This window comes from Larus michahellis, chromosome 2, assembly GCF_964199755.1.
Source record: "Larus michahellis chromosome 2, bLarMic1.1, whole genome shotgun sequence".
NCBI lineage: Eukaryota > Metazoa > Chordata > Aves > Charadriiformes > Laridae > Larus > Larus michahellis.
In genome coordinates this window covers 98,160,586-98,176,750 of record NC_133897.1, presented here as the reverse complement: position 1 = coordinate 98,176,750, position 16,165 = coordinate 98,160,586, and the positions used below count along the sequence as shown (strand labels likewise).

The 16,165-nt window shown below is 41.1% G+C and overlaps 1 protein-coding gene across 5 annotated transcripts in view; it reads left to right on the top strand.

Moving 5' to 3' along the window:
- Positions 1-16,165, top strand: part of EPB41L4B (erythrocyte membrane protein band 4.1 like 4B) — a 177,496-nt gene that overhangs the window by 149,619 nt on the left and 11,712 nt on the right. The window lies entirely within an intron of this gene.

Here is a 16,165-nt window from a genome sequence, read left to right as displayed (position 1 = left end):
GTAAACATTTTCAATAATTTGTCTGCAGCTGAAATGAATGGGATACTATGCAATGTGTTCGATAGTGCACAGGAATAAAGTAAGTTTCCTTGATATTCAGTGATCCTGAGCATCCTTCAAACTCAGCTCAGCATCTCTGAAAATCAATCAACAAATATTATGTCTAAACTTTCAAATGAGACTCCTTATTGTGGGGAGACTTCTCGTTTCTCTCTCCTCCCTGAATATCTTTACACCTTGCTGCACTGGTTTCACCAGCCTCTTTTGTCCCTTTAATGTAGATTCCTAATGGGATCATAGGTTTGCTTTTGGGAGTTGTCTGGAAAGTTCCTTCTCCCCACAAGCTTTGCTCAGACCTTATCCAAGAGCCAATCCAAAGACATGTACCTGCACTTTCGTGTTTCATTAGCAGAGTGCTTTTCTTCAGTTTAAGGTAAAATAGTCTATAATGTGTTGATTATTAACCTCTGTTTTTAGAGGTACGTGATTTGTATTTTTGCTTAAAAGCAAAGGATAGATGCTAGTCCCACTGAAGTTAAAACGCCTTTTGACTTCAGTGATCTCAGGCTTCCACCTCAGATTCACAGCGTATTGATTGAAGGATCACAGTATGATCCTTAACTTTTTCCAACCTTTGCATTGCAAATAGCTCTGATGCCAGAAAGCTCCTTTGCTGTCTTCTGGAAACCATGTTTAAAGCATATAAAAAGCATGACAGGGTCAGCACTGTATTTTTGGCATAAACATTTTTGTATTAAAGTGCTTCTGTTCTGGGCATTGCTTTCGCTACATGGTTAGGTCCTTGTTTACAGCATTGGATAGCTACTGTGGGGATGCGTGTTTTGCTTCAGAGACAGTATGGTACCATTCTGTAAATAACTGCTTGTGTCCTGTTACCACGCGGTGAGAGATATGGCTTCCCCTGCAAATCCGGTGAGGCGAAGGCTTATCTCCCCTAGGCCCCTCCCTGTTTGCAGAAGGAATATGAATATTCAGCCATTGGCTTCTTGGCTTCAGAGGCACATTGAAGTGTGCACAGGGTGTACTGTGCCTAGAGACTTGCTGCTGTGGATGGGAAGACAGGTTGGATGCAGAGGACTGGACAGGAGCTAGGGAGCAGCTGAGTCTGTCACCGATATAATTCAGTTTGGGAATGGACAGTGGCCCTAGAAGGACAGAGAGATCTGCGTAGCTGTTCTCTCTCATGCAGTTTCAGGCCTGTGGGACTGTTTCTTCGCAAAGTCCTTAGGGGCACTTGTTGGTCTCTCTACAACTTTAGGATGTTCAATAAGAACGTTTTTCACCTGCCATCAAATTGCTATCTGCACCCACCCTGTTCCTGCTGACCCTCTTCTTATTTTTGCCCTTCAACCTGTCTCGGCTGAACAGTCCTTGTGCCCCAAGACTTTTATAGTGCAGATGTTGAATCTCTGAACTGCAGCAAATTGCAATTTAAGGGGTCCTCTTACCTCCCTGAGCCCCTAGGTCTCCTTGGTGGGAAAACTCTTCCAGGGCTAGCATCTGCAATGAGAGTACAGTGGCTACTGCTCCTACATGCACCATATAGGAGGGACCTGCTTTTGCACATGAAAATACCATTGCAGACTGAGGAGTGTCTAGGGAAATGAGAAGGTTTACATGGAACCTCCTTGAAGTGCTGGATGATGAAACTGTCCCATTCCTGAAAGTGACAGGAAGAGATGTATTTAAGCTGAACAACCCCCACTCACCATCCCCACCCATTACGTTTCTGGGGGAAGGGAAAATTAAAAGGGAGCAATGGAAAGAGAGAAAGAGGTGCAGCATTCTGCAGTCTTTGTCTGTACTTTGGGTTGACAAGACCCAGGCAGAATGAAACTGAAACTACCTGAAAGGAGGTTGTAGCAAGGTGGGTGTTGGTATCTTCCCAAGTAACAAGTGATAGGATGAGAGGAAACGGCCTGAAGTTGCACCAGGAGAGGTTTAGATTGGATGTTAGGAAAAAATTCTTCATGGAAAGGGTTTTAGCACTGGGACAGTCTGCCCAGGGAAGTGGTTGAGTCACCATCGCTGGACGCATTTGAAAGATGTGTAGACATGGTGCTTAGGGACATGGTTTAGTGGTGGACTTGGCAGTGCTAGGTTAAGACTCTTAAGATCTTATGATCTTATGACCTTAAGAGTCTTTTCCCACCTTAAAGACTCTATCATTCTCTTTAGGTAGATTGTCCTTCGCTCTATTAATAACATGTTTGTGGCTAAACTGTAAGTAATTATCCTTTGGAGTTTACTAATAGATTACTTATTCTAAGAAACATTATAACATATCTTACTGTATTAATCAGAATTTTTAAAAATGAGTCATAGAGATTTTAGCAACGGACCTGCTCTAGATAACATAGATTTTTTTTTTGTTTCCATTTAATAGAAGTCAGCATAACGCACTTTTCCTTTTCCAGCTGAGGTTACAGACTTTTTGCCCTAAATATTTTACCTAATCATGCTTTCCCCTTTCCTACCCCATCATCCTCTCTGCTGACATAATTTATCACACTGTATGTTCATAAACTAACCTTCTATGACTTTCTTGGTTTTAATATTTTGGAGAGCAAGTACTGCACGGCATCAATCAACCCTTTTTGTTTTGTTTAGCATCTATAAAGGTCAGCTTGTTCTCTACAGAGCCGTTATTGTTTACAGACCTTTCTCTGCAGTTTCACTGGCTACAGGCTGCTCTCAATTGAGGTTTGAATGAAAAGTTTACTCTTCAGGGGGTGAGGCTCCAAACAAAAACAAGCTAAGGGGGAATGCGTAACTTTGAGCCAGCCTGATTATTTAATAATTTTGTTGCAATAATATGTGCTGTCATTTGAGGGTCAGGATCACGTACAGCCTAGCGTCGTGTTACTGTCAAGCCAGTGGTAGTGGGCTGGTTTTCCATACTATGACCTGGCCCTTGGGAAGTTGCTTGTTAATTCACCCATTTGTTTCACGTTCAGTGATAGGTACAATATTTAAAGGGGTCATTCATGCTGCCTGACTTGGGGTATTTGCCTGAGGTGATAGGGTTAGAAGTTCAGGTTCCTGCATAGTCATGGGGTTTCCTAGAAAGGGGCATTCAAACAGCTGTCTTCTCTTTATCATCTGGACTAGAGAGGATAAGACACCTAAATTGGACACCTAAAATATTTTTTTTTTTTAAGTTTTGGTCATGATATATGCTGCCAAACTTGCCCGGTTCACTGGAGAGCTGTTAATTTGAAGCCATTTCAGACATCCTCCCTTCTCTTCTGTAACATTACTGGCAGAGAGTGATTAATAGTCACTGACTCAGCTGCATGATCTTCATTGTTCAGTGTCTAATCATTGATGCTTCTTGACGGCCTTGGGTTTTATCCATGTTTTGCTGCAGTTGCCCATACAGTCGAAGCTTTAATACATGCTGAGAGTTACAGTTAGCAGTGGAGCTCACAAAACAAAATTAACTTATAAAATGGAAGGATTAGTGAATGGATTGGTTTAATAGAATTCATCCAGGCTGCCATGAAGGCATCAGAGCATTCAAATTTGTCTACTCAGGCAGCCTGGAGGAGCTACTGTGATATATACAAGAACCAACTGAGCTCTAATGGTCACTTAGCCATCAATACTTAGACTGCCAGTAGCAGCAGGGCAATTGGGAGGCAGACTGATTTCAGGAAATCATTTTGCAGGAGAAATCATGCACATTTACTAATGCAGATTGCCTAGAAGAAAAGGTATCCTTTTGTGCTCTGCACTCCTCAAACCATGTGATTTATGCACGCTTCTATTTTTCAAGTGAATCCTACAAATAATTGATTACAACTCGTTACATCCTGTCCTTAAGATCATTATATCATGTGCAGAAGAAAATCCCTATCTTTTTGTACTGCTTCGTTGTGACTTTAAGCACTATACCTGGCTTGTATGTAAACAAGATTCAATCCCTCCTGCTTCCATATTTCAGAGAAGAGCTGTATTTTTTTTTAAAAAATACAGCATTATATATGAAGAATTATAGCATCATATTATGAGCATCCTTCCTGTAGTTTATTAAAATTAATTTTAACACTGTAGTAGGCTCTTTCTGCCACCAGTCTCTCTCTCTCTTTCTCGTGTTTCTAGCCTTTATAGAACTGGAAACCAAAGCTTGAGCTTCAAGCTATTCTGTTCCAGCTTACAGTCGGTATGATTTGTGACATGGGTATGAATGCAGAGCTTTCTTGTTTCATTACAGAAAGCTCAGTCCTAAAAGCCTGAATGAATGTAACAGCTGCTATGCCATGCTGACAAACACCTTCCCAACCAAGAGAGAAAGGCGATGTGTGCAAACTTCAGTTTAACCTGATGGAGTAGGACAAAATAAATGAGAATTAACACCTTACACACAACATGTAGCTACTCCTAAACTTGGACTAAGGTTTATAATGCAAGGTGGATAGGATAGGACTAAGTCATGTTCACATCTGAAGAGATATCAGAGAGCACTGATTTGCAGCTGGCAAGTGTAAACTGTGAGTTCTTATTTCATGCTGTATCAAGTGAATACATTTCTAGGGCTTCACGTGCCATCTATTGGTGGAAAACAGTAAGTAGAAAACAACTTGCCTTTTCAGAACTCGAGATACAACATTTAAAAGGTATAAACTATTGCTATGATAGTTTAAGAAGGAAAAATAGATGGCCTTCAGTGTAAAACTACATATTTTTATGATTTTATTTAGGATGAGTCAGAAACAAATATTTTTATTTCAGTAATAACATTACTAGTATAAGCAATCCTATTCATTGAACATGATCTCACTGAGTCTCACTGAGGGGTAGTGAACAGAGGAGAATGAGTAAAGAATCTTCTCATTCTATTCTCATTTAATATTTGTTATATTGGTAAAGAGATCATTGGATTTTTAGTTGCTATTTTTTTATGACAATTTTGCAAGGTTACAATAAGGCAAATAACAGAGTGGGGAAGGAGTTTAGTATTTCTTGCCTTCATTTTGAAGATCTTTTCACTTACTGTGCAAAGCAATTCTTCAGCGGAAGGCAGGCAAACATCAAAGTCTAATAGCTCCATAACCAGCCCTTTTGGCTTTGAATTCTAAACCAAAGCAGCTATAATGTAATTCAAGACTAATACTTGATAAGAGCATTCAGTAGCATGTATCTACCATCTAACTGGCGGAAAGTATAGATCAAGTATCTCTGGATGCCCCAGAGGTCTTTAAAACATCTCAGTCAGAGCCAAATTTATAAATGCTTTCTTTGTGGTGAACTACATACTGAAGATAAAATAGGTCTTCTCAATACAATTACGAAGGCTGTGTGATACATTTCAGAATTAGAAGCTTTCCACTTTTACACCTTCATAACAAAAAAAAAAAAAAAAAAAAGATTTCTTAGTACAAGAAGATGTGGGAGCAATAAATATGACCTGGATTCAAAGGAGAACACTCAAAAATGCTATTTTCTAAGACAGCCTCTCAATTAACAGTATTTGCACATTCCAGCTTACATGTAATGGCCAATTAAGCGCAAAAGTATTTGCACAAAGCAGTTTCTCTATGTACAGTTATACATACAGATAAGAACACAAAGCAGTAAGCAACATGTTAAATGTACATTTATTCCCAGTTTCAAGTTCATGCCCTTTAACTCCATATTAAACTAAGAAAAACCAAAGAGCAGCAATTGCTAAAGCAAACAACTTTAATACAAAAACCTTGAACAACAGGCAATAAATCTAGTTCCATAGGAACTCAAGGAATACTTTAAATTTACTCATATTGCAAAGGACCTTTTTTCTGCCGCAAGAAAAGGGCATTAGCCAGGTAGGGACACAATTCGAAGGGGTGCATTATAGCGCTCACTGGAATTGAGTATGAGACATTTGACTGGGGGTTTGCAGAAAGCACTCAGTGCCGCATGCAGTGCAAGGCTCCTGGGAGCACACAGCCTGAACCAAGCAAATGCAAAATACCTGAGCATCATTTAGGTCATATGAAGCATGCTAATAACTAGAGAGGGGACTTAGCACATTTTTAAAAACAATCATGCCACTTGTGCAGCTAGAATAATGGGTGAGTCCATTTTGGATTGTACTTCATGCTCTCTGATAGCTGAGTCTTATAGTCTGCACACATAAAGCACTATAAATAGGACTTGCAACTAATATGTCTGCGTGTTCAAGCACTGGTGGATGCCAGTCTCATAAGCAGTCTATTGAATTACTAATATGCAAGATAACTGAGTGTCTGGGAATGCAGTCAGGCTCAGAGACTGCCTGTCGGATCTTTAACATCCACTAAAAAATGTAAAATGCTTTGGCTGCTACCCTACTATTTGGGGATTTGCTCCCATTCATCCATTACTGGAGGGCACATGGAGTCAGTGAAGAAGCAAAATGATAGAATCCTAGAAGATAAACTCTAAACAACTAGATTTACTTTTTTATTTTTTCTCTATTTACGTGATTTAAATTCATTGGCTCAATGAATGGTTTTTTCCCCGTTATCTGTGTGCTGAGCTAAACAACTTGGTGCGCTTTGTAAATCTATGACAGATGATTCAACAGTTCCCTATTTCTTTAACTAATTGAATGTGAATTCTGCAAGAATTCTGCTGACTTTGCATCCGTGGACACTGTGATAAATTGGACACGATGTGTACATGAGCAAGAAAAGGTACAAAAAGAGAGGAAGGTGCTAAGTGGAAAAAAATGCAAGCATGATGCTATACTGTGCCTAATTTGTATCTTCTAATTCACTGTTTCAAAACACTGAATGACTCACGGGCTAACTTTTTATAAAATTTGGGATGAAGGTAAGGGTGGAATGTCAGAAGGCAGTTTGGAGCAAGAGGGTATAAACTTTTACCTGGAGAAGTGACAAAATCTGCCACATACAATTACTTTCAGTCATCTCTGTACATTTTAAGATGTTGTCTTAACGGTTCTCTGGCCTTCCATGTGCCTGCCTATGCCTGTAGAAATTATAAAAGAAGCAAAGGCCTATCTATGTGTCTCTCTTCTGCCAGCTCATGCAAGCAGAGCTGGTCTTGGAGCTTAAAACTTTGCATGGACTCCATAGTGGGCCTGCCACGTGCTGGGAGCTCATTTGAGAAGACATTTACACCAGAAGACTCACGAGTCTTCTACCACCTGTGTGCCTGCAGGGAGATACAGTCAGGAAAATAGTTTCGAGAGCCACTAGTGCTCTGTAACTAAAGTCTGCGAGATTGTTGCCCTGTGGTGGGATGTTTGCTGTGCCGGTACATTTGGTGGTTTGATGGCAGTTTACAGACTTGCCTGTAAAGGTGGAGGATTGAGGTTGTGGTGTCACAGCTGTACATACATGTCTTTCTGTAGATGGGTGCTGGATGGTTTAATCTGTCCCTGATTCCTTAGTGGGGCTCTGACAGGACCCCAATCAGCTCATTGATCCAGCTGAACATGAACCCCACAAACAAAATGATTTAGTTTTAGGTCTTCTCCTGAGGACTGTGGGGGTGATAAAGTACATTTGCAAGCAGTACAGTTGCTGGAGTGCTACTCCGAAAGGAACTACTGTGGCTGTTGAACTAACTTTAAAATGAAGTTTGATCGATTTATGAGAGGGACTCTAGGATGTGCTTGACTGCAGTAACAGTGACTTGAGGCCAACTGACAGGCGAGATCCTAGGAAGACTTCTCCCTAACAATGCAGAGCATCTGAAACCGCCAAACACTGTAGATAGGCCAGTGCAAGACTGTCTCTGTGCTTCTCTTTTTGTGTAATTAGTGCAATAACCATTTTTAGTCCAAAGCTTTTCTAAGTGCCTCTGAAGTCATATAGATTGCCACCACTTCAGCAGTGGTTAATAAAGGTAGAAAGCTTGAGGATCGTAAACGTTATTGTAGCTTTAACAAAAAAACCCAAATGGAACAAAACCCAGAAAACACTACTTGCAATCCCTTTCTCCTGCCTTCCCATCAAAAATGTGATCATTCCATGACAGTAACAGCTTTCTCTTTTGCTTGACATCAAATCAGCATAAGTGAAGGGGATCAAGTAAATGCAAGCAAACAGATTTTAAATTGGCTGACATCTACCTCCTGCTGCAAGCTGAGAAGGCAAATCTTTAGCAAATCTTTTAGAACCTGCATATTGTTGTAAATCAGGTCTGATATGATCAATCATACATCTGCTCAATATCTATTTTTTATTTGAGATTAGTTCTTTACTTTTCCAGTAAATGTGTTTCACATCCTTAGAAGCAGTAAGCAGGTGTAACATCTGCCTGAGAAGAATAATAAGGAACAACAGACAGACAAGGCTTTTCAGACATAGAGCATCAACTTTTGGATATACTGAGTCTCCTTCTTTTCCACTCTACTGTAACCCATGTAGTAGAAAAATGTTCAGCTTCTGTGCAAAAGTCTACTTGAAACTAGGTTTATCTTTCTATGTTTGCTCTCAATGAGACAAGTACAGTGATGAAACTATTATGTCTCAGTCTCTTGATAAAGACATATTAATCACCTTTCTTTTGGCCTGAGAAGTACATAATTCCTTTTGTCTCAGCAGCTGTGAAGTTCATAATCTTTCTTCCTCACTGAGATTAGTGACAATTGCATTTAGACTCCAATGAGTAACTATTGTGTATTTGTTTTCTTTCCAACCCACTAATGAATTGATATGTGTGTAATTCTAATTCACATTTTTTCAGTGTGATAGGAAGTGTGATCCTAACTGCTTGGCTGTTCTGTGGAATTTCAATTGAATGCCTCCAAGCTCCAGCAGAAAATGGAAACATCTGCTTTCCGAGCTGTTTTTTGACTGGCTGGGTGACTCAACTTGTAAAACCAGCAAAAGAGCAAGTAAATTTTATTTTTATTTGCCACTCAATTGAATAATTGGAACTAATAGGAAATATTTTTTTTTTCCTTTTTTGATTAAAGTGAACTCTAGTTGTCTAAATTTTCTTTCAAAAGCCTGTATTTTGGAAAACATCCTGTATCAAATTCCAGACAGTGGTAAGAAGGGTAGAGAGAAGTATCAGGCCAATTTGAATTGTTTTCATTGTAGCATTTTGAAGTCTTTCAGTTTCAAGTAGTGTTTGTTAATTAATTTCAATGAAGTCATGTTTCCAATCAAAGTGTCATGTCTGAGATAAAACCATTCTTTTGTACCACACCAGTTCTTTTGTAACACATTCAGTTTGAATAAATAGGTATTTTCCGATGAGAATTCCTAAGCAGTTCCAATAGCATCTCTTCTGATGAACCACTAGCCGTACCTAAGTGACCATCAGTTTTCTCTTATGGCCCGTCAACTCATTTGTCCGCTGCTGATCACTGTTACTCACAACAGTGAGAAAATCCCCTACCAAGGTACATTATCTATTTAATTTGTTGTAGTCTTTCTACTAGCAAGCAAAACCAAAACAGAGACTGAGTCATTGGCTTGTGAGATTTACATCAGGACAGATTTTTTGCTCTGACTTTGTACAGAGCCTAGGACAAGTCTTGTAACACTTCTGAGTGGTAACAGTAGAAATAACCAATATGTTGAATGGATAAATTGAAGTTTGCATAAATCTCAGCATGTGTGTAGTAGTTCCAGAGTTTCTGAGCCTTATGCCAAATATTGTAGATCATAAAGGAAAAATGTAATTTAATTGTGGAAGGAAGACAATGGGAGTTGCTTAATTCCAGCTAATCAACTATCATGGTAACTGGATTAAAAACCACTGAACTCAGTAGAAAGGGTCCTCTTCTGTTCATTACCCCTTGTATCATGCTCTGAAAAACAAAATAATAAATTTTTTGGGGTTGAGGAAGAAAATTTCTACAGAGATAGATGTCCTGTACATCCAATTTAAGCCTGCTGACTAAAAAACAGTTCTTGCATACTCCTTAGTTATTCCTTGGAACTTGTCCACAAAGGCATCGCTATGGAAGAACTGTGGATTTATGGCTTGCTTTATGGCATGACATTCATCTCATGTTCAGCAACCCCAGACCAAACCCCACCTCTTGGAGGAACAGCCAGTGAGGTCACGAAAGTGAACCTCTACAAAACTTGTTTAGCAAGTTAATGTAATTTATTGTTCCTCTGCCAAAAATTTGGCTGGAGTCTTGCAAGGGCTCTGATGCTGTGGAACGTCCCTTGGCCACTTTGGGCCAAGTGCCACATATTACCAAAATGGATTTTGATGAAAGAACTGCCCGTGACATCTGGCACGCACACCAAGCTCTCATGTTCTCTGCTCTGCTGACAGCCCTGTTGGCAGTGCTAGAGATGGGAAATCATGTGCCAAGTACAGTGGGCTTCTGACCACCTGAATTTGTGCACAATTTGGCACTCATCTCATGCTGCATCCAAGTTGAGCAAAATGTCAAAATCAATAACCATGAAGCTCATGTGCCCCCATCCAGTTAGAGCCCATGTGCTTGCATCCGTGGCTGAGCTGCCCAGATTGCAGACAAAGCTTGCCCTCTTCAAAATGTCTGTGGTCAGCTAGGAGCCCATGCTTTTTTGTGCCTCTAAAGGAATTTTGTCCTTCAGATCTCTCCTGTCTTGCTGCTAGCAGTTTGGAAAAAAGGGTTGAAGAGACTGTGCTTTCTCCTTAACCAAGAACAGGGGCACTGAGGCAGTGTGGGTGAAGGCTTTTCTTCACATCTACAATGTGGCTGCAGTGGACATATTACTGCACCAAGAACAGTTAGCTCCCAAGCTCACAGAGCGCACATTCTAAAAGTGGCAGGCACAGGATTACAAAAAAAAAAAAAACAAACAAAAAACCCCCCAAAACCCCCAAACAAACCCAAACCCCAAACAACAACAAATCAAAACAACACCACCAAGAAAACAGAGTACCCCAGGTCTTAGCCATCAGCTATCGCAGGGCTCTTGGGGACAAAGTTAAAGCTATTGCTGTAAGCCCCTTCATTGTTAAAAAGTTGACAAGACCAGCTTCTGCTCCTCTTGCGATTTAAAAAGGCTTCAAGGCTTTTCTGAATTGAATTAGGTAACTGTAAGCTTCCCAGGGACCATAACATCAGCAGAGGTTGCCAGACAACTGTGTGTTTTGGCCTCCTCCATCACCACATGGTGCTGGGAAGGGGCCTTGAAGGCAGTGGTGCTGGAAATGTGCCTCGCAGGAAATCTCCAGCTCCCAGTTTGGCTCCCCTGCGAGCTCCTGCTGGGATGGGCAGGAAGTCACTGACTGGGGACCAGGATATTTTATTCACAGTGTATTTCTTCCCCTGCAGAAGAACCACAAACAGACCTCCAGGGAGAGGACTGTCATTGTTTGGCCCCTCTCCCATTTCCCTTTTCTTTTCCCGTTCACTGCAGCATTATAATCTTCTTCAGTTGCTTTCACAGAGATGTCTCAAATAATGGATCCCCTGGATCCTTTGCCCAATAAACAAATTATAGGGAAGCAGAGCTCCGCTCAAATGGTAGAGCAGCCTCCTGCCATTCAAACTGCTGTCATTCCTCAACCAAAAAGAAGAGTTCTGTACTTTTCCTCTCAGTCCAGAGGAGAAATTTCTGCTGTAATTAAGGATGGGCAAGAATGAGCTATGTGCTAATAGCCGTAATCAATTGGGATTATCCCTTGGCTGGGACTAATCTCTTTAGCTATGGAACATGCCCAAGTACAGTGCCTCAGACTGGGAGACTGGCTCTTAAGGTAGCATCCCAATTTGTTCTTGAAAAGATGGAAAGAAGCTGAGAAAAGGAACAATACATTTACTATGATGATGGATTGCTTTAATGAGGGACTCAACAGACATGGAGGCATCTGATGTGTTTTGTGGCACCGAATTGGCAAAGTATTACAATGCAAGTGTTTGAATCTGTAAAGGTATATGCCTAGTGAGCTGTTGTGTTTGAACGCAACAAGATTTTACTTGCAGTCAAGACAGAGCCTTTGTGTTTTTCGATGCTTGGTAGCTGGCAATACGAATGATTCCATAACCAAGGGCGTGAGGTTGTGAATAAACAGGTTTTTATATGTAACATTTATCACAAGAGATTTACTAGATATGGGATTGGGTTTGTTCATGCACGAATCTTAAACCAGGCAAAACATTGTTCCTTATAGACTTTTAGCTTCTACTCAAATTGGTCTCATTGATAGGATCAAATAGTTTTGCATCCACTACATTTAAAGAAGCAGTGCCCTGTTTCCATGATGCATGTTGGAAAGGGTGATGTATTATGATGGGAATGGAATATCGCCATTTAGAAGCTTAATTCAGACCAGACTTTTAGAGTAGTGAGACTGGCAAACTGCAGCACAGTGCAGCAGTCAGCACTCCTACGTGTGTCTGAGTAGATCCTAATCCATGAGAGGTCACCAAAACTTGTAGGCACATGCACAGATTAAGGCTGCAGTAGTCACTGGGACTAGCCACGTGCTGAAGTTGAAAATATGCTCAGGTGTCCTTCTGGATAGATATATTAAAGTAGTGCACCAGTTTGTCATTTTAACACTTTTTCCATAGCTCCACTGACTTTAATCTACCTGTGCTATTCTTTTCCTTTAGTATAATGAACTGTATAAACTCCTGGGGATTTTGGCAGAGCTCAATAGTCCAGAAAAATAGGACAGTAGATTAATGCAAAGTATTTCTTACTATCCTGACATTCAAGGAGACTGTGATTGGTTGAGTTTCTGGACACTTAAGGACTTCCAGCCAGCTTTTGCTCTTACACAAGTAGAGAGTGATTGCAGTACAAAGTCAAACTATTTGTTTGTGTTGGACGAGGGTCAGGCAGTGCACTGTTTGCGTCAATCTATCATAACTTTTCAATAGAGGAATGTGATCCTGGTGCTTTTGAAAAAGTGCAGGTATGTTATGTTGTTATTAGTCAGCTTTTGTTGAAACGTCCCTGGGTTTGAAGTCTCCAGGTCAATGAGGCATGGTGAACCAACAGTTATCAGATGATGAGCTGTCAGTGTCTATGCTTAGAAATAATCAGGTGTGGCTAGTGGTGAGTTTCCATCTGGTACAAAATGCATGTACAGTCTGCTTGCTGGCAGTCAAATTGGGAAATATATGGCTTACCTGGGGGACTCTCAACTGCCAGGAATCACAGTATTTATTTCCTCCTCTTCATGTTATCCATCTTTAGTGACTTTCTTCTATGACAACAGCCTTCATCTGTGGAAGATGCCACATAATTTTGTTGGCTGTGCGCGTGATCTAGGCACCTGGCACTGGATCATCGTTGATTTCATTGGTAGAGACCAAGGGGCAAAAAGGTAACTTTGCATTAGCTGCCCTAGCAATGCAACTAACTTATTCTGCAGCAATGTTGGAGATCAACTATATCCAGCAAGTATACCTACTGCTTTTTATTTGCTTCATTTCTGTGTTTTAAACAAAAAACAAGCAAATGCTGCAATCTTTAGTCCGCATTTCAGCCAACGCATCAAGACTGTGACATCATTTTGCCTTGCCACGTTTTCCTCAGGGGATGGTGACTGGGCTGACAGCCCATGCTGAGGTTCTGTTCTGCTTAGGCTCGCTTGCCTTCACAGCATCAGCAAGAGAGTGCTGAAAATCCTGAAGACTGTGAGAGCATGGACGCCGTCTTGCTTTTGTCACATCTGAATTGTCATTATTCTGTATTCTTTTGAAGAATGTCTTCTCAAAAATTGTCTCAAGGCAAAGCTACATTGTAAAAATGATCCAGGACATGCATTCCCTTCCAATGTGTTGTAGAGATGCTGGGCTGACTTAATAACATTACTGCCATCGTCCTTCATCCCCTCCCAATACCTCTGAAATCACTTTGCTAGCAACCCATAATTACAGTCCTTAGAGTGAAAACCAACAGAGTACTCCATATTTAAAGGCAGCACACGAGGGATACTAGCACCAACACAATTTGCAGGGCTGCCCTTGCAAATTAGTACAAAAGTTGTCATGAAGATTCAAGATTTTATCCGGTGCATCTTAACTACTGTTATTTTAGGTAGACTTGCTTGTAAATAGTGTATAGCTTATCCTGTAGCCACAAACTACTATGCATTAAGTATCTGTGAAATGCTATAGCTGCAGCAAAGCCAAGCTTCAGCAGAGGCTGAACCTTGTCATCGCTCCCATGAACTCCCTTGAGCATCCATTTGTGAGACAGAAGTCACTGGAACACAGCCAAGGAGCCACACAGCCACCTCCTGACAACCCCTCTGTGTTAGGAAGGGTTGCGCAAAGTGACTCTAAGAGGGAGGAAAGTATGTGATGGAAAAGAAAGTATTAGCCCGGTTGTACAAGCACCCAGTGAGGCATCAAGGACGTGGCGTATGCTACCAGGGCACGTTTCAGGACAGGTGGACTCAGCCTGCAGCAAGCTCCAGAGAAGGGCTGGTGTACATCAATGAGCAGAGAAATGTCAAGTTCACCATTTGAGGGGACCTCAAGAGAACTTGTCTGAACAAGGATACCGTGGAATGAACATGACCTTCAAGGTGGAGCTTTCTCAGTTTACCAAAAGGAGTTAAGTGGTATGTGTGGGGAGGGGGACTCTATACTGCAGTCCTGCAGTCCTGTGGAAAACCGTACCAAGCTGATAAGTCAGATGAGTCAAACAGTTCGATTCGCTTCCGTTGGTTCTTAGGTGTCAATGAATGTTGTTTGAAGCATTTGCTTGAACTCCAGTCTGCCAGTTATTTGCAAGACGAGCAAGGGAGACCTGAAGACCAGATGGAGCTAGGAGGGAGATTTCACACTGTAAACTCCCCAGAGGGAGCGACAGTAGGCAGGGATGTTCTGAACATGTAGTGTTAGTGTTTCCCTGGCTTGGCGGCTTGCACAGAAACCCATCCTCTTCAGAAACTTCACATTTGGTGCCTTAGGGTGTTTTCAATGGTACATTTCTGCAAAACTGCCCCTCTTCAATGTGTGTGAATGAAATCTGTCTGCTGATACTGACGCCTTGATATCATTTCAACAAGTGGAAAAAAATCCTGCGTCCTGCGAAAAGAAGGTGGCCTGTGAGACAATGCACGTGGGATTCGCACTGTGTGATTCATCAAGGCATTTAGTTCACACAGCCTATTCCAAGACTGATTATCTGATGGTATTGCTGATTTACATCTCTGTCCTGTTACAAGTTTGTTGGACTGCACGAGTTTGGTCTGATTTTTGCCTTGTGCATCCAGGCAGTGAGTACCCCTGCCTAAGTATCGTGCCGGTTTTGTTGTCACACGCAAAGGGAGTGAACTGGGGATGACATTACCTGAGTGATCGATCATTGGACCCAGGAACTACTCCCACTCAAAAGAATTTGTTTGGCCATGGGGGTATTACATGGTGAAAATGCCAGAAACTCTTTGCTTTTACATTTTCCACCTCATTATTCATTTCAGCCACCAAAATGGTATGACAGCAGATAAGGAGCTTTACTGAACAATTACAGAGTCCAGAACCATATCACTGGTTTTGGAAACCAGGTCTAATGGTTAACTGGTGTTTTTAAAGTCATATCACACATCAGGACTGGGAAATACTAACGCAATGTACTCCAGTAGTTTTGGCTGCTGATTTTTTTCTAATTTAATGAGTAGAAATAAGTCTTTATGCTGTATGGATGTGATGGTATTCAACTTAGAGCATGTATTTTGAAATAAAGCACCACAGAATGTTCCTCTGGCTATACGTGTATACTGAGAGCTGTGTTTACGGCACCGCTTCAGGTGTTAGCAGCTCTACTTCTGCTGCGATGCACAGGAACCTAGGGAAGTGTTTGGCCTAAAGTTTGTCTCCCATCTGGCCAGTATACAAAGTGATAGTGCAAACCCACTGAGAGCACACATTTTCTCCAGCACATTACTAAAGGCCTCCAGTCAAGGGGCATGGGACGGGAGTGATGTGAAGTGTCAACAGCAGAAAATGTTACCGGACCTTTGTAGAAGGAAAGTAAGTTGTGACAGGGCAGTGAATATATTGAATACCCTAAATGTAAGAGAACATATCCAAATTAAGTCCACTTCTCCCAAAAGTAGTATTTTTTGTCACAGCAAGGACATTTGTAGTATTCCCCTCTGATAGAAATACCAAAAATAGCTAATTTTATATCAATTAACACATTCTAACTGCTCACTCATTTTCCACACGTCTCCTGCTGTTTTCATTTCAGGTGGGAATACTCTTTCTTTATCTCCTTTCACT